A 21099-nucleotide genomic window follows, 5' to 3' on the forward strand; every position below is an offset into this window, starting at 1 on the left:
AGAGTGTCCAGTTTCAGAATGGCTTCTTTGACTTGAAGAAGTAAAGCTATTGCATGGAAATGGTCTATTGAATGAGGCTATCTCTAGTGCCTTCCCAGTGAGGGGCCAGAAGAAGCTTACAGAACCCACATCCCCTGCAGGCTGTCATGGTCTGTGAGGAGTTCTGGATATAAAGGTTGAGCCACTTCTTGCTGTTGCCTCCCCACTCACTCTGCTTGGTAGCCTGACTGTCATCCTAATTGCTGATGAGGGTGTAGTGAATACACTTTGCTGTAATAACCTGGTGTGTCATTCTCTTTGTTCAGCTCCTTGAGGATTATGTGATACGTACTAAGTAATGGCTAAAGAAGCTTCTATATGCAAGTCCTTCTTAATTTACCAGTAAACCAGTTTAATGATTTCAAAAAACCCAGAATATATCAAGGTACAGTTTTTACACCAAATTTGTTCAGTTTTGCTATTTTGTGGTTGATTATATTCACCTTACCTTCCACCCCCTCTACCACTCTCATCTAGTAGTACCTCTCTTTCAATTATTTTGCCTGAAAGCTTTTTTTAAAAAAATTCTTTCCTCTTGCGTGGCACTAACCCAAAGAAATACTGTGTAAGTTTGGAAGGTGGACTGTAAGTTGCCCTGATGGTCTGTTACATTGGGGAGTGCAATAAACAACTCCTACCAGTATTTACACCATGGTGTGGCCCTTCCCTCTGAATGTGGTTTTGGTCTGAGAGTTAGCTGACAGAATCAGCAGAAGTCACACTGTAAATTCCAGACCTAAGCTTTAAGAAGTCCCGCTACTTACATCTAAGAAGTCCAGTGACCCTAAGGAAGAGGGCATGTGGGAGAGAGGCCCTCCGACTACTGGAAAGAGAGGGGCCTGGCCCTTCCAGTTTCTTAGCTGGTCCCTGCTGGCTCAATGCAGCCTCCTGTGATGACTGGCAAAATGAGCTGAAGAGAAGACTTGCCCAGCTGAGCCCAGCCTGGATTGCAGCGTCGCCAGCAAATAAAACAATTGTTTCTTTAAGCCACTAGGTTTTAGGGTGGTTTGCTGTGCAGCAGTAGATAAATGAAAACACCCTGAGATTTGAAAAATGCATTTTAATAGCTACTTAGCAATAATTTGTATTTACATGCTAGAAAAGTAAAATATAAGTTATTGCTTATCAGCTATTAACATAGATTCATCAATGTACTGTGTGCTGTTTACTAATATAGTTACACCAAGAGGGAAAGAATAAAATAGCCATTGGAGAGATTCGGCTGTCACTCAGTGGTGTTATTAAATACAAGCTCTGTAAAGTATTATTGATGACTTTGAAAATTTTGGCAGCAACTTAGACCGCAAAGTTGGAAGAGAAATGTAAGTAAGAACATTAAAAATATTATTATTATTATTTTTTTTTTTTTTTGCGGTACGCGGGCCTCTCACTGTTGTGGCCTCTCCTGTTGCGGAGCACAGGCTCCGGACGCGCAGGCTCAGCGGCCATGGCTCACGGGCCCAGCCGCTCCGTGGCATGTGGGATCTTCCCGGACCGGGGAACAAACCGGTGTCCCCCATATCGGCAGGCGGACTCTCAACCACTGCACCACCAGGGAAGCCATAAAAATATTATTTTTTTGATGGGATGCATTAAGTTCCTTTTCTTCTCAGAATCCTTTTCTTTTCAATTGATGTTTCAAACTAAATACCTCTGTAGGTTGACTGATTACCAATGTTTTCACTCAAGCCACACTAGCTTCTAAATCTGTCTGTAAGCTGCTTTCTTAAAAAAGTGAATAACCTTAGGAAATAATTATTCCACAGAGTACACGAAACTCCCGAGCAAGCTTTTGTTCCATGGACAGATTTGATTCATCAAGAAACATCAAGATAATTGTCACGATTTAAATTTTTAAAAGAAACCAAGAAGCCTTTGGCTCAAGTATAAAACTTTCTGTTGTTTTCTTGGCATGACGCCTTGAATTGAATATTTTGTGCTGTACGTTGCTCCATTTTGTTTTGTTTCATATTTTTGCCCCTGGGACAGGAAACTACAGAACAAAATATATTCACTTTGGTAACCAGTGCTGGTCCTTTGGTTGACTCATTCTTCTTGAGTGATTAGTACAAAAAAGAGAGGCTGACACTTACATGCTGCTCCCTAGTGGATACAGACGATGAGCCAAGGTCTTATTCTTTCATCACAGATATTTTCTAAAGCTGGGAATCAGTATTTTGACACAAGAAGGACAACATTCACATCCAAGCCCTCTCCTGTTTCATAATTTTTTTCTTCCTGATGTAGTATGTTCCATTTTAATTAAAATTCTTAATGGGCTCCAGCAGTGTACATTTGAATACACCAGTGTTCCCTCCCTCTTGGCATTAACCTGTGTGATCGTGTAAAAGTAATTTTATAGAGAAACATTTTCTCTCAAAATTGTAAGCTTCACAAAGGTGGCATCATGTCTTATTTGCTCAAGACTGTAAAATCCAGAACCTAGGACAGATCTTAGCATTTCTAACTCTACACTCAAATTATGTTTTGAATTAATGAATTTAGCTTTTTAGTCAACTTTTCTTCCCACCCCCCAGGAGTTGCTGGTCTAGGCAGTAGGCTAACAGTCCTAGATTGGCAGCTTATGGTGAGGGATTATGTCACAGTTTCCTACTTCTTCCTCAGTGGATAGTCACTGATTTTTCCTACCCCAATTCTGTTAAAGCATTGATAATTATTTTTAATTCAAGTATCTGTAATACGCTGAGTCTTTTCAATATACAGTTTCTAATGCTTACAAAATATCATTTGGAGTTAAGGGTTAAAAATATTGGCGTGGTTGATTTTCTTATAATTCCCTGCTGAAACCCTGTGTAACAAGGGATTTATGTGGAATGTTAGGAATGTTTCGATGTTTCTGGAATTACTGAGTTGGAAGGTGCTTGAGGAAGAAAGATGCATTGGAAAGGCTTTTGTATCCCTATAATTACATGACAAGAGGGAAACTTTAGGTTCTTGGGAACTTTACTAGGATTTTCTGTTAACTGCTTGTATTTAACATTTCCCCCTACCTGAAAGAATATAAAGACGTTTTGGTTTTAGGTTTACCTTTTTGCTCAGAATATATCATACTTCATTTTTTAAAAAAATTAAGTTATATATATATCGAGCACTTATTTATCATATCATATGTATCATACTTCATGTTTTAAAAAATTAAGTTATATATATATCGAGCACTTATTTTATGCCACATACCTCTTAAATTCTTGAGGTGTCCTGGTGAACAAAAAGACCAAGATCCCTGCTCTGGGGAAGTCTGCCGCGTAGTACGGGAGCAGACAAACAATGAAAATAACGGCAAAAAGGAGATACTATAGTAGGTTGTAAGGTGATGAGTGCTATGGAAACAGTGAAGCAGGGTGGGTAATGGAAATCGAGGAGAGAGAATGGGTTATAATTTTAAATAAGCTGAGCAAGCCTCTTTAAGGTGACTTTTAAGCAAAGCTGGAGGAGGTGAGGGAGTGAGTCTGGAAGATGCGGGGCAGGAGAGGCTTCCTGGCAGAAGGAAGGGTAGGGGAGGAAGGAGAGGGGTGGGAAAGGGCCTGAGCGGGGTACAGGCTGCCTGCTGCTTCTGAGGAATGCTTTGATGGTTAAACTTGGTCCAGATTGCTGCTAGATCATGCTAGCATTTGTGAACCTTATTGGAAATGAGCATTATATTATCCTATCATCAAATAAAATAAGACTAAAAAGAGAAATTACTAGAATAGAACCACATTATAAGATACGATCTTCAAACATTTCTCCTTTATGGTTTTGAGGCCCTATGTAAATCATACAGTACCTTAGTGACAGGTAACTGTTGTTCTAGAATTCCTGATCAGGCCCCAGAGGCCTTTTAGATGTTTAGGGTCATTGACCTTGTATCCAAGGTTAGAGACCATATAAATCAGATAATTAGAATGAAAGGAGTTGAAGTATGTAAAATTCCTTAAATCTGTGTCTATACATAGTAAGTACTCTGCAGATATTAATTGAATCTAGAAGCAGAATTTTAACTGGAAGATGAACTTTAATATTTATATACTTATATAGAAAACACATCAGTGTTTTAGTTTTTTATTTAAAAAGTAATAATTTATCTTTTGTCTCATCTTCGTTTTCTCTGCCATCTTACTTCCTTATCTCAGCCTCTATTCCTCAAAATCAAAATCAGATTTTGAATTCAGTAATAATAACACAGTAATGCCTGTGTCTCCCTTTTGCAAACATTGTTTTGTGTGTTACGCGTTTTCAGCTTTTCAGTCCAGATGGATTTTTAAACTTCTTATTGCATATTACAATATGAAAATAAGTTTTCGAGAAATTTTTTGCTGCCTTCTTGTTCTGATCTCCTTTTTTAAACGACGAATACATATAAACTTGAAAAATGTTTTACCTCTTATTAAAAGTGTAAGCGATTCTGTTAAAGTGGTACCTAATTATACCATAATTTTGATTTTATCTTTTTTAATTTTGATATTGTTTAGGGCCTGCTTTGTGCCAGGGGCTGACGAGGTGCTAATATAGGCACATCTCCATCTTACATACATGTGTTTTTTTTTTTTTTTTTTTTTTTTTTTTCTTTTTTTTTTTTGTGGTACGCGGGCCTCTCACCGTTGTGGCCTCTCCCGTTGTGGAGCACAGGCTCCGGACGCGCAGGCTCAGCGGCCATGGCTCACGGGCCCAGCCACTCCGCGGCATGCGGGATCCTCCCGGACCGGGGCACGAACCCGTGTCCCCTGCATCGGCAGGCGGACTCCCAACCACTGCGCCACCAGGGAAGCCCCATACATGTGTTTTTAAACATATGTAAATGAGTATGGGTTTGAATATTGGCCCTACCACTTTTAAAGATGTGCCCTCATTCAGGTGAATTGATTCTGTGAGACTCAGTTTTCCCATTTATAAAATATAGAACTGATGTTACCTTCAGAATTGAGAAGAACGAAGATGATGTCTGCAGAATACCTAGTTTAGTGCTTGATGTACAGTAGACTCAATAAATGGTAGCTGCTGTTAATTTTAAAAAACCCAACATCTCACTCAGTAGCTATTTCGGCTTGATTTGCTTTCATCTCTGACTCGTCTTCTACCTAACGTGTTAAGCGTACCTGTCCTTACCCTGCTCGTCAGCCTTTTGAAAATAACCACTTAAGTGTTTGATGAGTACGTTTATGACGGAGATCCAGTATTTAAAAGAATCTTAGAGTAAAATACTTGAGAATGATTACCCTTTAATTATAGTGTCTTTCTTTGAACCCTTGAGTTTCCTTTTCATTATTTTTCCCTTGCAGGCCCACAGCCTTTATCTCCTTGTGCTCGGCCCCCTTTTGGATCTCCCCACTAATTACTCCCTCTTCTCCGCTCCCCCCACTTCTCTTTTACACTCTACACTGCTGCTAGAATAAATTTCCTGAAGCATCGCCATACCCCTTCTTTCATTTTCTTAAAACATTTACATTGGCTCTTTGTTACCGCGTCCGAAGTCCTTTGCCTAAACTTCATGGTTTGCTATAATCTGGAACCCTCTTACTTCCTTATTCAGTTTAACTTTCCATGATTCCTAAACCAGTCAGTGGAGACTACGCACAACCTTATCTGTTTCGTCTCCGTTCCTTACTTGCGGCTTTTCGTGTGTCCCAGTCTTTCTGCTCACGTCGTTCTTCCTCATCTTCTCTACCTCAAGTCAAGCCCATATTGTAAGGGTGTATTCAAGTTCTACACTCCTTTAAACTGTCTCTTTCTGACTCTGATTTCAGTGATTTTTTTAGAAAAAAATTTCATGCATAAACTAGTAAAACATTAGAGAATGTACTTTGTAAAGCACTAACCGCTCATTTTAGTCTTATATCCTGAGGAGAAATATATATTCTTTGTAGAATTGGCCTCTTTCACTAAATGTAATATCTTTGAGATTCACCCATGCTGTTGCATATGCCAATGCTCATTCCTTTTTATTACTGAGTATTATCCCAGTGTTTGAGCATACCTAAGTTTGCTTATCCATTCTCCTGTTGATGGACATTTGGATTATTTCCAGTTCTGGACTATTATGAATGAAGTTGCTGTGAATATTTGTATATAAGTCTTTCGTTGAACACAGTTTCGCTTCTCTTGAGTAAATACCTATGAGTGGGATTCGTTGGTCAAAGGATTGGTAAATGCTAAACTTTATAAGAAACTACCACAAATTTTTCCAAAGTGGTTGGAATGTATGAGAATTCTAGCTGCTGCCATCCCTGCTGTTGTCATTCTTTTTAATTTAACCTTTTTATTATGTATGAAGATATATCTCATTGTAGTTTGAATGTTCACTTCCTTGAGATTGACTACCTTTTCATCTACTAATCGGCCGTTTGTATGTGTCTTTTAGAGGAGAGCCTGTCCAAGCCTTCTGCCTATTTTTGTTGGGTTGTTTGTCTTTTGATTATTGAGGGGTAGAAGTTCTTTATATATTCTCGTTATAAGTCCTTTTTCAGCTCTGTGATTAGGGATATTATATTGCCTTTTTCTTAGCAATTCAGAGGCAATAATTCTAGAAAACTGCTGCTTTAGACATTCTGTCTTTACAGAACTGTGTAAAGGCAGGATACTGTGGGGAGCGCTAGAGGCCAGGCAGCTAGAGGGAACATCTATCTTATGTTTTCTTCCTTCTTCTAAGAAGTGTTTTTTTCTTTCCTAGAAAAACCTTGCCCATGGCCCCTCAGAAGACTTCTCTGTATGTCTTGTTGACAAGAACTGGGTTACTTGGCTAGCCCTAGATAGCTTGCAAGAGAGGCTAGAAAAGTGTCTCTTTTTAAAGAAAAATAAAGTGTCTATGGTGGTAGGTGGATGAATGAGAAGGGGGTTAAGAATGTAGTCTACTCATAGCTAGTCAAGGGCAGGGTGTCTCAGGGGAAGAAACATACCAAGCTCTCAGAGATGAGAGCACATAGCCTGTTCAGGGAACGGGTGCTATTTTGAGAGAAAAATGAATAAATTTATTGCTTGAAGAACCTTTGCAGGGTATCTGTTTGAATGTGTTGGTAGCCAATAAGCCAGAACATTTGAGCTGGGAATTTGATTTGGAAGCACTCAGAGAGTAGGTGGTACTTGAAGCTATGTGGTAGAGAGATCGCTCAGTGAGAGTTTATACAATATGAGAAAAAGGCAGACTGCAGGCCCTAGGGAAAACTTAATTTCAGGGATAGCCAGTGGAAATTGGGATCCCAAAGTAGACTGAGACCAACTAACAGAAAAGTAGACGGTGATAATACAGCCATGGGAGGAGTTTCAGGAAGGAGAGAAGAGTGGTCAGTGGAGTACGAAGTCCCAGAGGAATCACTGTGAGGTGTCAGGGATATCTATTTGGATTTGGCAGTTAGGAAGATATAGATCTTCTCAAAAGCAGTTATTTGGAGTGGAGAGAGTAGAGGTCAAATTGTCGTCAGCTGAGGGAAAATGGGAGGTAAGATGGTGGTGGCATTGAGTTAGACTACTTAATCAAGAAGCTTAGCTGTAATTCCATTTAAAAAAACCTTTTCATATGGAAGAAGCATTTAAATATTAATAGATGTTAACGATATAGTAAAGAGTGAGGCAGTGATGGCCCACCTTCCCTGAGGAGGTGGGAGCAGAGAGTGAGGAGTTATCTTTCTGGATAGGAGTAGGAAGGGGCTCCATATCTTCATAGGCTAGAGGCATGTGGCCACGAATAAAGGACACTTAATTTTTAAATTAAATTTAATTTTTTATCAAAGTATAGTTGATGTACAATGTTGTGTTAATTTCTGCTGTACAGCAAAGTGTTTCATTTCTACATATATATACATTCTTTTTTATATTCTTTTCCAATATGGTTTATTTTATTTATTAAATTTTTGGGGGGGGGGAGGGGTCACGCTGCACGGCTTGTGGGATCTTAGTTCCCCGACCAGGGATTGAACCTGGGCCCACAGGAGTGAAAGTGCCGAGTCGTAACCACTGGACCGCCAGGGAATTCCCTCCATCATGGTTATCACAAGATATTGAATATAGTTCCGTGGGCTATACGGTGGGACTTTGTTGTTTATCCATTCTATATATAGTAGTTGGCATCTGCTAACCCCAAACTCCCACTCCATCCCTCTGCCACCTCTCCTCCCCCTTGGCAGCCACAAGTCTGTTATCGATGTCTGTGAGCCTGTTTCTGTTTCATAGCTAAGTTCATTTGTGTCATTTTTTTTAGCGTATTTATTTTATTATTCTTCTTAGTCATCCATTATATACACATCAGTGTATACATGTCAATCCCAATCTCCCAAATCATCACACCACCACCCACACCCCCCGCCACTTTCCCCCCTTGGTGTCCATACATTTGTTCTCTACATCTGTGTCTCAATTTCTGCCCTGCAAACCGGTTCATCTGTACCATTTTTCAAGGTTCCACATATATGCGTTAATATACGATATTTCACTCTGTATGACAGTCTCTAGATCCATCCACGTCTCAACAAATGACCCAATTTCATTCCTTTTTATGGCTGAGTAATATTCCCTTGTATATATGTACCACATCTTCCTTATCCATTCGTCTGTCGATGGGCATTTAGGTTGCTTCCATGACCTGGCTATTGTAAATAGTGCTGCAATGAACATTGGGGTGCGTGTGTCTTTTTGAATTAAGGTTTTCTCTGGGTATATGCCCAGTAGTGGGATTGCTGGGTCATATGGTAATTTTATTTTTATTTATTTATTTGTTTTACATCTTTATTGGAGTATAATTGCTTTACAATGGTGTGTTAGTTCCTGCTTTATAACAAAGTGAATCAGTTATACATATACATATGTTCCCATATCTCTTCCCTCTTGCGTCTCCCTCCCTATCCCACCCCTCTAGGTGGTCACAAAGCACCGAGCTGATCTCCCTGTGCTATGCGGCTGCTTCCTACTAGCTATCTATTTTACGTTTGGTAGTGTATATATGTCCATGCCATTCCCTTGCTTTGTCACAGCTTACCCTTCCCCCTCCCCATATCCTCAAGTCCATTCTCTAGTAGGTCTGTGTCTTTATTCCTGTCTTACCCCTAGGTTCTTCATGACTTTTTTTTTTCTTAAATTCCATATATATGTGTTAGCATACGGTATTTGTTTTTCTCTTTCTGACTTACTTCACTCTGTATGACAGACTCTAGGTCCATCCACCTTATTACAAATAGCTCTATTTCATTTCTTTTTAAGGCTGAGTAATATTCCATTGTATATGTGTGCCACATCTTCTTTATCCATTCATCTGATGATGGACACTTAGGTTGTTTCCATCTCCAGCCTATTGCAAATAGAGCTGCAACGAACATTTTGGTACATAACTCTTTTTTTTTTTTTTTTTTTATGACTCTTTTTGAATTATAGTTTTCTCAGGGTATATGCCCAGTAGTGGGATTGCTGGGTGATATGGTAGTTCTATTTTTAGTTCTTTAAGTAACCTCCATACTGTTCTCCATAGTGGCTGTATCAGTTTACATTCTCACCAACAGTGCAAGAGGGTTCCCTTTTCTCCACACCCTCTCCAGCATTTGTCGCTTGTAGATTTTCTGATGATGCCCATTCTACCTGGTGTGAGATGATACCTCATTGTAGTTTTGATTTGCATTTCTCTAATAATTAGTGATGTTGAGCAGCTTTTCATATGCTTCTTGGCCATCTGTATGTCTTCTTTGAAGAAATGTCTATTTAGGTCTTCTGCCCATTTTTTGATTGGGTTGTTTGTTTTCTTAATATTGAGCTGCTTGAGCTGTTTATATATTTTGGAGATTAATCCTTTGTCTGTTGATTCGTTTGCAAATACTTTCTCCCATTCTGAGGGATGTCTATTCGTCTTGTTTATAGTTTCCTTTGCTGTGCAAAAGCTTTTGCATTTCATTAGGTCCCATTTGTTTATTTTTGTTTTTATTTCTATTACTCTAGGAGGTGGATCAAAAAAGATCTCGCTGTGATTTATGTCAAAGAGTGTTCTTCCTGTTCTTCCTATGTTTTCCTCTAAGAGTTTTATAGTGTCCAATCTTCCATTTAGGTCTCTAATCCATTTTGAGTTTATTTTTGTGTATGGTGTTATTGAGTGTTCTAATTTCATTCTTTTCCATGTAGCTGTCCAGTTTTCCCAGCACCACTTATTGAAGAAACTGTCTTTTCTCCATTGTGTATCCTTGCCTCCTTTGTCATAGATTAGTTGACCATAGGTCTGTGGGTTTATCTCTGGGCTTTCTATTCTGTTCCATTGATCTATATTTCTGTTTCTGTGCCAGTACCACATTGTCTTGATTACTGTAGCTTTGTAGTATAGTCTGAAGTCAGGGAGTCTGATTCCTCCAGCTCCGCTTTTTTCCCTCAAGGCTGCTTTGGCTATTCAGGATCTTTTGTGTCTCCATACAGATTTTAAGATTTTTTTGTTCTAGTTATGTAAAACATGCCATTGGTAATTTGGTATGGATTGCATTGAATCTGTGGATTGCTTTGGGTAGTATAGTCATTTTCACAATATTGATTCTTCCAATCCAAAAACATGGTATATCTCTCCATCTGTTGGTATCATCTTTAATTTCTTTCATCAGTGTCTTACAGTTTTCTGCATACAGGTTTTTGTCTCTCTAGGTAGGTTTATTCCTAGGTATTTTATTCTTTTTGTTGCAGTGGTAAATGGGAGTGTTTCCTTAATTTCTCTTTCTTATTCTTCATTGTTGGTGTATAGGAATGCAAGAGATTTCTGTGCATTGATTTTGTATCCTGCAACTTTACCAAATTCATTGATTAGCTCTAGTAGTTTTCTGGTGGCATCTTTAGGATTCTCTATGTATAGTGTCATGTCATCTGCAAAGAGTGACAGTTTTACTTCTTCTTTTCCAATTTGTATTCCTTTTATTTCTTTTTCTTCTCTGATTGCCATGGCTAGGACTTCCAAAACTATGTTGAATAATAGTGGTGAGAGTGGGCATCCTTGTCTTGTTCCTGATCTTAGAGGAAATGCTTTCAGTTTTTCACCATTGAGAATGATGTTTGCTGTGGGTTTGTAGTATATGGCCTTTATTATGTTGAGGTAGGTTCCCCCTCTATGCCCACTTTCTGGGGAGTTTTCATCATAAATGAGTGTTGAATTTTGTCAAAAGGTTTTTCTGTATCTATTGAGATGATCATATGGTTTTTCTTCTTCAACTTTTTAATATGGTGTATCACATTGATTGATTTGTGTATATTGAAGAATCCTTGCATCCCTGGGATAAGTCCCACTTGATCATGGTGTATGATCCTTTTAATGTGTTGTTGGATTCTGTTTGCTAGTATTTTGTTGAGAATTTTTACATCTATATTCATCAGTGATATTGGTCTGTAATTTTCATTTTTTGTAGTATCTTTGTCTGGTTTTGGTATCAGGGTGATGGTGGCCTCATAGAATGAGTTTGGGAGTGTTCCTTCCTCCGCAATTTTTTGGAAGAGTTTGAGAAGGATGGGTGTTAGCTCTTCTGTAAATGTTTGATAGAATTCACCTGTGAAGCCATCTGGACCTGGACTTTTGTTTGTTGGAAGATTTTTAATCACAGTTTCAATTTCATTACTTGTGATTGGTCTGTTCATACTTTCTGTTTCTTCCTGGTTCAGTCTCGGAAGGTTATACCTTTCTAAGAATCTGTCCATTTCTTCCAGGTTGTCCATTTTATTGGCATAGAGTTGCTTGTAGTAGTCTCTTAGGATGCTTTGTATTTCTGCGGTGTCTGTTGTAACTTCTCCTTTTTCGTTTCTCATTTTATTGATTTGAGTCCTCTCTCTCTTTTTCTTGATGAGTCTGGCTAATGGTTTATCAATTTTGTTTATCTTCTCAAAGAATCATCTTTTAGTTTTATTGATCTTTGCTATTGTTTTCTTTGTTTCTATTTAATTTATTTCTTCTCTGATCTTTATCATTTCTTTCCTTCTGCTAACTTTGGTTTTTGATTGTCCTTTCTCTAGTTCCTTTAGGTGTAAGGTTAGATTGTTTACTTGAGATTTTTTCTTGTTTCTTGAGTTAGGCTTGTATTGGTATAAACTTCCCTCTTAGAACTGCGTTTGCTGCATCCCATAGGTTTGGGATCGTCGTGTTTTCATTGTCATTTGTCTCTAGGTAGTTTTTGAGTTCCTCTTTGATTTCTTCAGTGATCTCTTGGTTATTTAGTAACGTGTTGTCTAGCCTCCATGTGTTTGTTTTTTTTACATTTTTTTCTCTGTAATTAATTTCTAATCTCATAGTGTTGTGGTCAGAAGAGATGCTTGATATGATTTCAGTTTTCTTAAATTTACTGAGGCTTGATTTGTGACCCAAGATCTGATCTATTCTGGAGAATGTTCCATGCACACTTGGGAAGAAAGTGTAATCTGCTGTTTTTGAATGGAATGCCCCATAAATATCAATTATATCTATCTGGTCTGTTGTGCCGTTTAAAGCTTGTGTTTCCTTATTAATTTTCTGTTTGGATGATCTGTTCATTGGTGTGAGGGAGTTGTTAAAGTCCCCCACTATTATTGTGTTACTGTTGATTTCCTCTTTTAGAGCTGTTAGCAGTTGCCTTATTTATTGATGTGCTCCTATGTTGGGTGCATATATATTTATAATTGTTATATCTTCTTCTTGGATTGATCCCTTGATCATTATGTAGTGTCCTTCCTTGTCTCTTGTAACATTATTTTAAAGTCTGTTTTATCTGATATGAGTATTGCTACTCCAGCTTTCTTTTGATTTCCATTTGCATGGAATATCTTCTTCCTTCCCTTCACTTTCAGTCTGTATGTGTCCCTAGGTCTGAAGTGGGTCTCTTGCAGATAGCATACATACGGGTGTTGTTTTTGTATCCGTTCAGCAAGCCTGTGTCTTTTGGGTGAAGCATTTAATCCATTCACATTTAAGGTAACTATTGATATGTATGTTCCTATTACCATTTTCTTAATTGTTTTGGGTTTGTTTTTGTAGGTCCTTTTCTTCTCTTGTGTTTCCCACTTAGAGAAGTTCCTTTAGCGTTTGTTGCTGGGCTGGTTTGGTGGGGCTGAATTCTCTTAACTTTTGCTTGTCTGTAAAGCTTTTGATTTCCCCATCGAATCTGAATGAGATCCTTGCCGGGTAGAGTAATCTTGGTTGTAGGTTCTTCCCTTTCATGGGAAGTATAAGTATATAATGCTACTTTAAGTATATCATGCCACTCCCTCCTGGCTTGTAGAGTTTCTGCTGAGAAATCAGCTGTTAACCTTATGGGAGTTCCCTTGTATGTTTTTTGTTGTTTTTCCCTTGCTGCTTTCAATAATTTTTCTTTGTCTTTAATTTTTGCCAGTTTGATTACTATGTGTCTTGGCGTGTTTCTCCTTGGGTTTATCCTGTATGGGACTTTCTGCACTTCCTGGACTTGGGTGGCTATTTCCTTTCCCATGTTAGGGAATTTTTCGACTATAATCTCTTCAAATATTTTCTCGGGTCCTTTCTCTGTCTTTTCTCCTTCTGGGACCCTTATACTGCGAATGTTGTTGTGTTTAATGTAGTCCTAGAGGTCTCTTAGGCTGTCTTCATTTCTTTTCATTCTTTTCTCTTTATTCTGTTCTGCAGCAGTGAATTCCACCAGTGTGTCTTCCAGGTCACTTATCCGTTCTTCTGCCTCAGTTATTCTGGTATTGATTCCTTCTAGTGTATTTTTCATTTCAGTTACTGTATTGTTCATCTCTCTTTGTTCTTTCATTCTTCTAGGTCTTTGTTAAACATTTCTTGTGTCTTCTCGATCTTTGCCTCCATTCTTTTCCCAAGGTCCTGGATCATTTTCACTATCATTATTCTGAATTCTTTTTCTGGAAGGTTGCCTATCTCCATTTCATTCAGTTGTTTTTCTGGGGTTTTATCTTGTTCCTTCACCTGGTACATAGCCCTCTGCCTTTTCATCTTGTCTGTCTTTCTGTGAATGTGGTTTTCATTCCACAGCCAGTAGGACTGTAGTTCTTCTTGCTTCTGCTGTCTGCCCTCTGGTGGATGAGGCTATCTAAGAGGCTTGTGCAAGTTTCCTGATGGGAGGGACTGGTGGTGGGTAGAGCTGACTGTTGCTCTGGTGGGCAGAGCTCAGGAAAACCTTAATCCGCTTGTCTGCTGATGGTTGGGGCTGGGTTCCTTCCCTGTTGGTTGTTTGGCCTGAGGTGACCCAACACTGGAGCCTACCTGGGCTCTTTGGTGGGGCTAATGGCGGACTCTGGGAGGGCTCACGCCAAGGAGTACTTCTCAGAACTTCTGCTGCCAGTGTCCTTTTCCTCACGGTGAGACACAGCCACCCCCCGCCTCTGCAGGAGACCCTCCAACACTAGCACGTAGGTCTGGTTCAGTCTCCCCTGGGGTCACTGCTCCTTCCTCTGGGTCCCAGTGCACACACTACTTTGTGTTTGCCCTCCAAGAGTGGAGTCTCTGTTTCCCCCAGTCCTGTTGAAGTCCCACAATCATATCCCGCTAGCCTTCAAAGTCTGATTCTCTAGGAATTCCTCCTCCCATTGCTGGAACCTCAGGTTTGGAAGCCTTACGTGGGGCTCAGAACCTTCACTCCAGTGGGTGGACTTTTGTGATATTAAGTGTTCTCCAGTCTGTGAGTCACCCACCCAGCAGTTATGGGATTTGATTTTATTGTGATTGCGCCCCACCTCCTGTCTCATTGTGGCTTCTCCTGTGCCTTTGGATGTGGGGTATCTTTTTTGGTGAGTTCCAGTGTCTTCCTGTCGATGACTGTTCAGCAGTTAGTTGTGATTCTGGTGTTCTCACAAGAGGGAGTCTAGTGTAGTTATCCATTTGTGTCATTCTGTAGATTACACATTTCTCTTTCTGACTTACTTCACTTAGTATGATAATCTCTAGTTCCATCCATGTTACTGCAAATGGCCTTATTTCATTCTTTTTTTTATGGCTGAGTAGTATTCCACTGTATATGTATGCCACATCTTCTTTATCTGTTCATCTTTCGATGGACATTTAGGTTGTTTCCATGTCTTGGCTATTGTGAATGGTGCTGCTGTGTACATAGGGGTGCATGTATCTTTTTGAATTATAGTTTTGAAGGCCACTTAATTCTTTATGGGTGGAGGGAAGGATGGGGTACAAGTATTTGGGGGCAGGTGGTGATGGGTGGTTTGGGTAATGCCGTTGGAAGCAGACAGTGTTCTGACTGCCTCTATTTTCTTTGAAATTAGAGGGGCAGGAATGGTCATCAGCTGAGATTGGTTTTGGGATAGATGGGGAACTGTTTTAATTTTCTTTTATTTTTCAATTCTACTTTAGAACAGGTCTACAGTATTTTGGAAACATTGCTTACCAGTTATAAACATTGTTGTTGTCAGCAAAGCTGATGGTTTGTATATGTTTGGAGAGTTCAGTCTGATAATGTATCAGCCCATGAGCTTGAATGGGCCCAGGATTGAAGGTGACTTGGTTTTATTAACCAGTAAATATTTTTAACATACCTATTACATCCAAGGCACTTTGATAGGTGCTATTAAAATACAAAGAATTACTAGGAAATGATAGAATAAGTTCGGTTGCTCTAGCCTAAAAGTCAGAGTACTAGGTTCCTTTCACTTACCAGCTATGCCACTTTGTATTGTAAAGGAACTTTTGGGCCTGAGAATTTCCTTTTCTGTATAACAGAGGGTGTGGACCAGATGAGCACTAAGATGGTATAAGATAGTAAAACACACACTTACACACCCACAACTTATAGATACTTGATATAGACACTTGATATAGACAATAAAACCTTGATATAGACATTAACACCTGAGGACGATAAGAAGGGGAAAATTTGCCTCGTGACACAAAATGTTCAAGGATAGGGCTGTTGGCGGATCTCCGTGAGAATATAGTCTGTAATACAGTGTCTTACTGATGGCAGCTTTGAAGCGTTGATAGTACTCCCTCAGGCATATGTGATGAAGTATATATAGCGTTCTGGAAAAAAAGCTAAGTTTCTTCAAAAAAAAGTAGCTAAAATGAAAAAACATTAGTTTGTATATAAAGATAAGAAGGTTGTATACATTGATGTTTTAAGCAGTTAATGAGTAAAAGTTACTATATGGCAATTACTTATTTTGTGGTGAATAAAATATATTTGTCCCAAATTCTCAAGTTTTTAGATAATACTTTTTATCCTGAAGATAGTTTCAAGGAATATCCTTAATTGCTCCCAGGAGTAGATGGAGAGAAGAAGTAATTTGACAGAGTTTCCAGATGGCCATTAAAAAATACTAAATTTCCTTTCAGTTCCTAATGACACACTGTGCATTTTGTTGTATTTCCTCTCCAGACAAATCAAGTAATCGTGATGTGAGCACGAATCTGCTGTAACCCAGATTTAACTTTATTAAAACAGACGGTACAAAAGGAGAAGAAAAGTCTTTTACCGTCCCCTATGGGCAAAGCTCAAACTTATTTATCCTCATCCAAAGGCAGTTTCTCTCTGTTTTGGCCTGACTTCTGGGAGCCCAGAACTCTTAAAAGATGTTTTCTTGAACATAGTGAGCTCTTTTCTTGTCTGTCCTAGTGTTCTTGGCTGAGCTTCCTGTATTCTGGCTGCTTTTACTCATTAATATTCAGCTTGATCCATAGTGACCGAGAAGGCAGCAAAGGGCTGGAAATTAGTGCAATGAAAGGTCCTATCAGGGCTTTCTGAGGAAAGATGCAAATGTATCCAGGAATAGTGTAACCAAGTTTCATTTTCTCAAGTTAGTTGAATGCTTAAGGCTTTCAATCCATTTAAATAGGAAGTGGTTTTTTTTTTTTCTTTTTTTTGATGTGGATTCAATTAGGACTTAACTTTTTTTGCCTCCTTTACAGTAAATATACTTTTCTCGTTGAGAATAAAATAATGAATCAGGTTAAGATAAGCATAACACATTTCTTAGCTCAAGCATATTTACCCAGATTGACAAATATTAAATCATTTACCAATTGCTGTCAGCCACATGGTGGAGATGAAATTGATTGTAAAAGTGGAAACTGTATAACTTCAGAATTAGTTGTTTCCTTTTCAGCATACTGAAAAAACACATTTAGCTATTCATCCAAGGATATAATTATTTCTTTCAAAGATGGCTTTGAAATGAGTAATCAACATATATACTTTATAAGGTTTTACAGTATAGAGTCTTTTTTTTTTTTTTTTTTTTTTTAAATTTATTTTTGGCTGCTTTGGGTCTTTCTTGCTGTGCGCGGGCTTTCTCTAGTTGCAGCGAGCGGGGGCTATGCTTCATTGCAGTGCGCCGGCTTCTCATTGCGGTGGCTTCTCTTGTTGCAGAACACGGGCTCTAGGCACACGGGCTTCAGTAGTTGGGGCATGTGGGCTCAGTAGTTGTGGCTCGCAGGCTCTAGAGCGCAGGCTCAGTAGTTGTGGCGCATGGGCTTAGTTGCTCCACGATATGTGGGATCTTCCTGGACCAGGGCTGGAACCTGTGTCCCCTGCATTAGCAGGCGGATTCTTAACCATTGAGCCGCCAGGGAAGTCCCTACAGTGTAGAATCTTTCAGTAGAAGTTTTGGGTTTTTTTCTTCAGGAGAAATTGATTGTGTTCTGCTAAAGAAAATCTGAAAAGTACATAATTGAAGAGTGTGGTCGTTATTTCTCCAGACTGCAGCACTTTTTTATGAAGCCTGTTTTCATAGAAATCAATTTGTAAATCCTATCTGTTTGCTTATTAAGGTTTGAGGCTTCCTAGAAGGCTAGAAGGAAATCCTATTACCACAGATGCTTCCACAACTAAATCTGTGCATTAAAAAAAAAAAAAAAATCTGTCAATTGCTTTCTTAAAATTCAGTGTAATATTGATATAAAAATTATTGTGCAACAAACATATCTGATGCTTTTAAATCATAATGGGATTTGGCCTTCATTGAAGTGATTAGGGTGAAGATTCCTTGCTATCCCATCAGTTGTCCCACACTGTAGTAGCGTCTGGGCAGGGCTGATGGGAGGGAGGTAGAAACCATTACCCTTGGACGCTAACTTTATTCAGTCACATCATGAACAGAATATTCTTATGTGTACAGGCAGTGGAGCTTCTTCAGATGACTTCAGTATTAAACACTGTTTTTTCTGAAGTTGCAGCCTTGAAAGACAACTGTGTTTTATCATTAGAACTCTGATAGTGCCTCTCTGAGGCTGATGTGGGATGACTGGAAGTGGTTGAGCTCTGTAATGACATGTCTGATGTTTTCTTCTCAAACCTGTGCTGGATAAAAATGTTGTGCTTTTTCAGCATCCATTTATCCCATAAATATTTACTAAGCACCCGATTATATGGACTAATTCAGTTTTTGCAGTAACAGTTTCTGCTAATCAGCGAGGCTCCAAATGCCTTCTAGTCTTGGCCAGTGGCTACTGTGGAAAAAGAATGGAGGAACATGCTTTAATTACACAGAAACAAGTAATTTAAATGTAAGTGGTTCAAAATAATATTTCAAAATATTTCAGAATAATCCAAAATCAGTATTTTGAGTTACATAGTGAATGGTTCTTCTTGGGCTTCTCAGGATCAGGATAAATTAAAATATTGAAGTGGGGAGTTAACCTAACTGGTGTAGGGTGTAGTGTTCCAAAGTGTGACGGTAAAGCTGTAAGTCATCAACTCCATAGAGCAACTCAGATTGGCCTTGCTGTTTATGATGCCAGACGTTAGAATCCTCTCCTAGATATGCATATCGATATGCATATGATATACAATAATGTTTTGTTTAGTCTTGATTATTAAATGAGATAGTCATCTATAAAAATGTTTATTTGATTACGTAAGCAATATTTGCTAATGCTGAGAATTTGGAAAGTACAGCAACCTGCCACATGGAGTTGGTGTATTCTGTTATGTTTTGCCTTTTTTTTAATATTAATTTAGATCCTGAAGGGTAGTTGAGATTTATATGTGCATATGCATTTATGTATAGACTGTTATAGTTTGATATTCTGTTTTTCTAATCTACTTTTTTGTGTGTGTGTGTGGCACGTGGGCCTCTCACTGTTATGGCCTCTCCCATTGCGGAGCACAGGCTCCGGACGCGCAGACTCAGCAGCCATGGCTCACGGGCCCAGCCACTCCGCGGCACGTGGGATCTTCCCAGACCGGGGCACGAACCCGTGTCCCTTGCATCGGCAGGCGGACTCTCAACCACTGTGCCACCAGGGAAGCCCCCAATCTACTTAAAAAAAAAATTTTTTTTTGTATTAGCACAATGACTTTTATTTATTTATTTTTTAACATCTTTATTGGAGTATAGTTGCTTTACAGTGGTGTGTTAGTTTCTGCTTCATAACAAAGTGAATCAGCTGTACATATACATATATCCCCATATCTCCTCCCCAAAGCATCTCCCTCCCACCCTCCCTATCCCACCCCTCTAGGTGGTCACAATAATCTACTATTATCATGAACATTTCCTCATGTTTTTTAAATTGTAATTGTTAGTGAAAACATAATATTCCATCACATGTATGTACCATAATTCAACCATTTCCCTATTTTTGAACATTTAGTTTTCTAATTTAAGTTTTTACTATTAACTTACTATAGTTTGTCATAATCTTTAATGAGCATAGTTGCTTGATTCTTTGATATGTGTATTTTTGTTACATCTAATATGATGAAATTTATACATGAAATATGCATATGACTTATTTAAGTGAAATTTTAATATGGATATATACACACACAAACACTACTATACTTTAAATTTTTTTCAAAATTCTGACATTAATCAGAAAAAATGCTACTTTGAGTAGAGTGAAGACTGACTAGGAAATATTTTATACTGTTACATTTAATTAGTTTACTTTTTTGTGTAGCCTTAGATGTGATCATTGTTATCTTTTTCATAAAATAAAGCTATAGAAATGTCTAATTAAATAAGTTGCTGAAAGTAGAAGTGTTTAAGGAGAGTATTGAGATGCAAGTTTCATAGTAGGAATACAGGAATAGGAAATAATGTCTGATTAACCTGGGAAATGGGAGAGTGGGTCCTTTTTATTTTCATTCCCCTGTTTGGAAATTTTGTAACTTGATGGAGGCATAAATTTGATTTTAATATCAAAACCCCCTGTGCCAGTTAATGAATCGATAACACAAAGTCTTTAATGCAACATTCAATTCCTACATTGAAGACTTAGTGCTGTTTTAAATTTTCTGGCAGGAGCAAGCTGTTTCTTTATCCTTGTCTTTATTTCCCCATTAAAGTCATCCCTTAGGACGGCTGTGGGGGGATTGGTTCCAGGACCCTCAAGGATGCCAAAACCCGTGGATGCTCAAGTCCCCTGTATACAATGCTGTAGTATTTGCATATAGCCTATGAATATCCACACTTCAGATCACCTCTGGACTACTTAGAATACCTAATACACTGTAAATGCTACGGAAATAGTTGCCAGCATGGCAAAGTCAAGGTTTGCTTTCTGGGACTTCCTGGAATTTTTTTCCTCTGAATATTTCTGATCTGTGGTTGGTTGAATCCACACATATGGAACCTCAGGATACAGAGGGTCAACTGTATATCCTGTATTATGTTTTTTAAACCTCTTGCATTTCAAATTATATGTTTATTAAAAATTTCTTTGAACATGATTACTGTGTGGTAAGTTTTAAAGTTACTCCTGCCCCGCCCCAGGCTGTATCATGAGTGTATAAGAATTCAGTTGATCTTCGTGGATTTTTTTCTTTCTCAGGTAACACTGCTGCTTGTTTGTCGTTCTAGGGGCCAGCAAAGTACAAATCTAGAGAGGAAAATTGAGGTAATGGGCTAATAAGAAGGGCCAGGAAAAACCCAAATAGCTCCGCAGGGGCAGAGAGGGAATGTTTATGACCTAGACTCAAATTGCCAGGACTGGAGAGTAGGAGATAGAGCCAGGAGCTTCTGTCTCACACACACACACCCACACACAGGAGATAGAGCCAGGAGCTTCTGTCACACACACACACTCACACACACACACACAGGAGATAGAGCCAGGAGCTTCTGTCACACACACACACACACACACAGGAGAGAGAGCCAGAAGCTTCTGTCACACACACACACACACACACACAGGAGATAGAGCCAGGA

This window comes from Phocoena phocoena, chromosome 12, assembly GCF_963924675.1.
Source record: "Phocoena phocoena chromosome 12, mPhoPho1.1, whole genome shotgun sequence".
NCBI lineage: Eukaryota > Metazoa > Chordata > Mammalia > Artiodactyla > Phocoenidae > Phocoena > Phocoena phocoena.